This window comes from Salmo salar, chromosome ssa16 (assembly GCF_905237065.1).
Source record: "Salmo salar chromosome ssa16, Ssal_v3.1, whole genome shotgun sequence".
NCBI classification, from domain to species: domain Eukaryota; kingdom Metazoa; phylum Chordata; class Actinopteri; order Salmoniformes; family Salmonidae; genus Salmo; species Salmo salar.
In genome coordinates this window covers 47,938,762-47,945,697 of record NC_059457.1, presented here as the reverse complement: position 1 = coordinate 47,945,697, position 6,936 = coordinate 47,938,762, and the positions used below count along the sequence as shown (strand labels likewise).

Sequence of the window (6,936 nt, the reverse complement as noted above, 5' to 3'; positions counted from 1 at the left end):
TTTGCCAAATGGAGTGCGAGGGAGAGCTTTGTATGCGTCTCTGTGTGTGGAATACAGCTCATTCAATGCTATCTTAGTGCCAACCTCTGACTGAGGTGGTATGTAAACAGCTATGAAGAATACAGATGAGCACTCTCTCCGTAGGTAGTGTTGTCTACAGCTTATCATGATATACTCAACCTCAGGCGAGCAATCGACTTCCTTAGATATAGTGCACCAGCTGTTATTTACAAAAATACATAGTCCGCCGCCCCTTGTCTTACCAGACGCCACTGTTCTAACCTGCCGGTGCATCGTATAATCAGCCAGCTGTATGTTGATATTGTCGTCGTTCAGCCACGACTCCGTGAAGCATAAGATGTTACAGTTTTTAATGTCCCGTTGGTATTTTAATCTTCCCCGTAACTCGTCGATTTTATTGTCCAAAGAATGCATGTTTGCTATCCGAATTGAGGGAAGTGGGGGTTTATTCGATTGCCTCCGAATTCTCAGAAGGGAGCCCGCTCTCCGGCCTCTCTCTGCCTCCTCTTCACGCAGATCACGGGGGTCTGGGCCTGTTCCTGAGGGAGCCACTATCCTCCGCCTCGGGCTCGTCAGAGTCATGAAAGAAGAAAAAGCATTCTGCCAGTCCGTGGTGAGTAATCACAGTCCTGATGTCTAGAAGTTATTTTGGGTCATAAGAGACGGTAGCGGCAACATTATGTACAAAATGAGTAAAAAAACAATCGGTTGGGGCACGTAAAACGTCTGCCTTCTGCTCTGGCGCCATCTTATTTCAAGCTGTTACAATGAAGACATTGTTGACCAATTCAATACGTAATTCATGACAATCAATCTCATGTTGTTGACTTGATGTCTATTCTAACCTGACTGCATGGTTCCCTTGGTAATTGTTTGAAGCATTCATTGTTCCTCTGTGTGTGTTCTAGGAGCATCGCCAACACTCTGGTGTCCCCAGAGAGACCAGGGGACTTTAACCAGGCCATGATGGAGCTGGGGACTCAGGTGTGAAACCTCTAAAGGCCCTCTACCCCAGTGTCCCATACAGACCCACTGGCACTCCTACCGGAGGGTCATCAATCGTAACGAGACACGTTCATAGCATTGACATTGAACAGACTGTTGACTCTCTAGTGCATGCCGAGTAGCTACTCTGTGCTGGTCAGCATCAAACAAGGGGAGAACTCAACAAAACTTCAGGGTAAATTGAACAGAGTGTCTGCTTCTCTGCCAGATATAGAGGATTGTGGGAAGTGTTTTAATTTTAAATGTTATTGTTTTAAAAGTTTGTGTACTGATGGTAGTCATATACCTGGTAAGCATATTGATATCTGATTTCATATCATGTACCGGGTAAGCATATTGATATCTGATAGCATATCCTATACCTGGTAAGCATATTGATATCATATCCTATACCTGGTAAGCATATTGATATCTGATAGGATATCCTATACCTGGTAAGCATACTGATATATGATAGCATATGCTATACCTGGTAAGCATACTGATATATGATAGCATATCCTATACCTGGTAAGCATACTGATATCTGATAGCATATCCTATACCTGGTAAGCATATTGATATCATATCCTATACCTGGTAAGCATATTGATATATGATAGCATATCCTATACCTGGTAAGCATACTGATATATGATAGCATATCCTATACCTGGTAAGCATACTGATATCTGATAGCATATCCTATACCTGGTAAGCATACTGATATCTGATAGCATATCCTATACCTGGTAAGCATACTGATATCTGATAGCATATCCTATACCTGGAAAGCATATTAATATCTGATAGCATATCCTATACCTGGTAAGCATACTGATATCTGATAGCATATCCTATACCTGGTAAGCATACTGATATCTGATAGCATATCCTATACCTGGTAAGCATACTGATATCTGATAGGATATCCTATACCTGGTAAGCATACTGATATATGATAGCATATCCTATACCTGGTAAGCATACTGATATATGATAGCATATCCTATACCTGGTAAGCATACTGATATCTGATAGCATATCCTATACCTGGTAAGCATATTGATATCATATCCTATACCTGGTAAGCATATTGATAGCATATCCTATACCTGGTAAGCATACTGATATCTGATAGCATATCCTATACCTGGTAAGCATACTGATATCTGATAGCATATCCTATACCTGGTAAGCATATTGATATCTGATAGGATATCCTATACCTGGAAAGCATACTGATATCATATCCTATACCTGGAAAGCATATTAATATCTGATAGCATATCCTATACCTGGTAAGCATACTGATATCTGATAGCATAGCATATAGGTACATGATTATTATACTGACTCATGTCATTTCTCATTCAAAATTCTGAATGAAGGACTTGTTATTCTGACTCATGTAATTCTAAGTTTGTGTTAGTGTGCTAGCTAGGCTTTTCCTTAAATCATTGGGATTGCCTGTTGCTGTTGTTCCTTTAGGTGGTTTGTATCTTCTCTCGCATCAACCAGACAGACAGTATATTGTGTGGGTTTGAATGGCTCTCAAGATGGATGGAATGCATAGGCCACTACTACACCCTACCCTGCAGGAGGCTGCTGTCTCCACTGAAGTCAAGGTTTGTAACTTGCTCTGTGTGTGTGTGTGTGGGTACGGGCGTGTGTGTGTCAGCTAAGATGTAACATTCCTGAGGCCTCAAGGTCAGGACTAAATGGGGGGGGGGGTTTAAGGAATTACAGAACCTTTACATAGTTATCATGATTACTTTATTCTTTTTTGAGGGGGAAGGGCATATTTGTCTCATTTCAAATGCCATTGACATAGTGCCATTTTTAAGGGATTGTTAAATACGTTATAACTATTTTGTTGTAATATCATCCCCCTCTTGAAGAGGATAGTCAGAACTATATATTTCCGTTTATTCCACATTTAGCTCTATCATCAGAGATATACAACAAGTAACCGCGTGCTATTCATGATCAGGAAACATTAATTGATCATGTAATTTGAGATACGTGAGGGTAGACTATCTGTTTGGTATGTAGCTAGCTAGCTAGCTAAGCAAACAACATGTGTCATTTAGCTTGCTTCATCAGAGATTAGGCTTTTGGAAAGAGCTTGACATTGGCAAGTCCTCGTCCTGGTAAAGTTGTCGGTTGGACTACTGTCATCACCACTATAGATAGCAAGCAAATCAAACAATATTTGTATATAGCCGTCTAGTTTATCCCCTGAAAGTTAGTTTATTAGCTAGCCATATTGACGTGATCTTTTATTAATTAGCTAGCCAATTTGACATGGTCCATCAATCAATGTAGCCAATCATGTCTGTCAACAGCAATTGTGATTGAACACTCTTTCAACAATGTTGAAAAGGGTATATTCGGTAACTTCACTAGGTAGGCCTACATTTGTTGGAGAAAAAAGTACATTAGGTCTACTAGTAGGGCTCGCGAGTGGTGCAGCGGTCTAAGACACTGCATCTCAGTGCTAGAGGCATCACTACAGACCCTGGTTTGATTCCAGGCTGTATCACAACTGGCTGTGATTGGAAGTCCCATAGGGCGGTGCACAATTGGCCAAGGGTCGTCCGGGTTAGGGTTTTGTTCTTAATTTGTTTGTTCTTAACTGACTTGCCTAGTTAAATAAAGGTCATATAAAAAAATATATTAAAAAACTACTTACCACTATATGTTTAGCCAACTCTACAAAGTTTCTACCGGTAGCTTGCAAAGTAAACATTATCAGCTAACAAACAGTACATTGGGAAATGCACCCTTCTGCTGCTTGACAGGCACGAAGGATGGGAAATTAACCTAAACCACTCATACTTTCTGGAAGGTATAGTTCATTTTATATCACTCAAATATCCAGTTAATGGTGGCCAATACTGAGAGATACAGTGCTGTGAAAAAGCATTTGCCCCATATCTAATCTTCTCTATTGTTGTAACATTTTTCATACTGAATGTTGAAAAATAGGACATTCACCATCAGCCTCCCTCACACAGTCAACAGATATCAAAATGTACTACATATACGTTCAATCCAGCTCCAGTTGTGTACACAGTGCCGTAAAAAAGTATTTGCCTCCTGTCTAATTTTCTCTACTTTTGCATTTTTTTATATACTGAATGTTATCAGATCTTCAACCAAAACCTCTTAGATAAAGGGAACCTGAGTGAACAAATAATACAACAATGACATACTTAGTTAATTTATTTCCTTAACAAAGTGATACAACACCCAATGCCCCTGTGTGAAAAAGTAATTGTCCCCTTACACTCAATAACTGGTTGTGCCACCTTTAGCTGTAATGACTGCAACCAAACACTTCCTGTAGTTGTTGATCAGTCTCTCACGTCACTGTGGAGGAATTTTGGCCCACTTGTCCATGCAGAACTGCTGTAACTCAGCGTCATTTGTGGGTTTTCAAGCATGAACTGCTCGTTTCAAGTCCTGCCACAACATCTCAATTGGGATTAGGTCTGGGTTTTGACTAGGCCATTCCAAACCTTAAAATGTGTTGCTTTTTAGCCATTTTCATGTAGACCTGATTGTGTGTTTTGGATCATTGTCTTGCTGCATGACCCAGCTACGCTTCAGCTCACAGACAGATGTCCTGACATTCTCCTGTAGAATTCTCTGATACAGAGCAGAATTTGGACGAGATGGGTCCCATTATGTCTGCCGAAAACCAAACACTGGATTCCACAGTAAGAATCTCATACCAACGATCAAGCATGGTGGTGGTTTGGGGATGCTTTGCTGCCTCAGGACCTGGTCGACTTGCCTTAATAGAAGGCTGTCTTTGTTACCGTCACTATCTGTATCCTTCAACTAGGATCCTTTTACTCTTCCCAATGGGAAAACCTTCTCAATCACTACTGCTAATGCACATGGATCACTGTCAAACAATGTTCTGTTTTCACCCCTATTCTAAGGTTTTTTACTTTCTACATATTGAAAGGCATTGTTTGTATTTTAGTCTACCCTAACAATGTTACTGTATATATTTATTACCAATTACCATTGGATATTCACTTTCTGCCTCACACTCATTAAATGTCTATTATTTTGAGATGAATATGTAATGCGCCTAAATTATAAAATACATCAGACAATTCAGAAGTGGAGAGATAAACTTTGGAGGGAGCTTCCTTTTTAAGACGGCTCTCAAGATCAGGGGCAAGGATGGAATAGTCAGGAATCCGCTAAAATAGACTTAACTCTAGCGTCGGTGAGGGAGCTCTGACCACGGGAGAGATGATGACCCAAATACCAAACCCCAGATTGACATAGCTGTAATTTTATTTTTGGATGCCTTATGGCCTTGTGTGCTAATGTTTGTAATACCGTGGTAACATCCTTAATGTGTGTTTCTCTGTTCCTAGATGCCACCAAGATGTCCCCCATATAATGCAAACCGGTACTGACTATCCTGTGCACTGGAACAGAAAAAAACGCACTACAGAGATCTATTGCAGTAAACAATTCTGCTTCCAGGTGAACTGATGACAGCATGGTAACTGGGTTGGGAAACACAGGATAAACTGGGATAACCACATAATTTACAGCTCTCAGGTCCTGAATCAGGAGCCACTCATCTCTCCAAGGTTTTGGAAAAATGGGTGTGTTGCAAACACTTTTTGTGACAAACAGTTTACCCTGTGCCAGCAGTGATTGAATAATCGTTCTAGTCCCTTCTGTTGCCTCTGTCTTCATTGTGGTATTGAGGTAACCTGGGGAGTTTCTTCTTGGGATCAACATTAATTACCACTAGGCTGGCACTGCATATCAGTCCCCTTTCATTGGAATGCTCTGTCCATAAGGTTTCTGGCACCTGAGACAGAATAGACTGGGAGGCAGTGTCAGACCCCCAACTTTCCTACTTACACATTGGTTCAATACCTTATCGTTTGGGATTTCAATGAGAACTCCATGACCAGGGGTACAATCAATTGTAGCATTAAGTTTAGTTAACAAGTCTCTACTTAGCAAGTTAAATGTTTGAGTGGGTGAATATAGAAAATCATGTTCAACATTCATTGGTCCTATTGAACAGGGCATGGTTAAGGGTAGGTCAAATCCAGTTTCTTTACCAAAAGTGGATGTAGTAGCACCCGTATCTACCAACAGGAATGTATTTTCCCTGTAGTTTTACCATACTGTTTGGGCCAGATGGGTCTACTTGTACTCGTGGGCATTGCTGTATTAAAGAAGCTGTTTCCCCTGAGGGGCATCCCTATTGTAGCTGGTTATTATCAAATGATCCTTAAGGTGACCACTGAACATTTCTCAGAGTACTTTCCACACCACTGACGTACATAAGTATTCAGATCCTTTGCCATGAAACTTGAAATTGAGCTTATGTGCATCCTGTTTCCATTGATCATCCTTGAGATGTTTCTACAACTGCATTGGCACACATCTGTCTATATAAGGTCTCACAGTTGACAGTGCATGTCAGAGAAAAAACCAAGCCACGAGGTCGAAGGGATTGTCCGTAGAGCTCCGAGAAAGGATTGTGTCGAGGCACAGGTTTGGGGAAGGCTACCAAAACATTTCTACAGAATTGAAGGTCCCCAAGAACACAGTGGCCTCCATCATTCTTAAATGGAAGAAGTTTGGAACCACCAAGACTCTTCCTAGAGCTGGCTTTTCGGCCAAACTGAGCAATCGGGGGAGAAGGGCCTTGGTCAGGGAGGTGGCCAAGAACCCGATGGTCACTCTGAATGAGATCCAGAGTTCCTCTGTGGAGATTGGAGAAGCTTCCACAAGGACAACCATCTCTCCAGCACTCCACCAATCAGGAAAATAGCTGTGCAGCGACGCTCCCCAACCTATCTGACAGAGCTTGAGAGGATCTGCAGAGAAGAATAGGAGAAACTCCCCAAATAGAGTTGTGCCAAGCTTGTAGCG

General features: G+C 41.3%; 1 long non-coding RNA gene across 1 annotated transcript; it reads left to right on the top strand.

Annotated features, from left to right (window-relative positions):
- LOC123727844 (uncharacterized) lies at positions 1-6,262 on the top strand. The gene is made up of 4 exons (XR_006759776.1): positions 1-634; positions 930-1,201; positions 2,497-2,633; positions 5,409-6,262. It is a non-coding gene; the product is annotated as an uncharacterized lncRNA (long non-coding RNA).
- Positions 6,263-6,936: the final 674 nt, after the last annotated feature.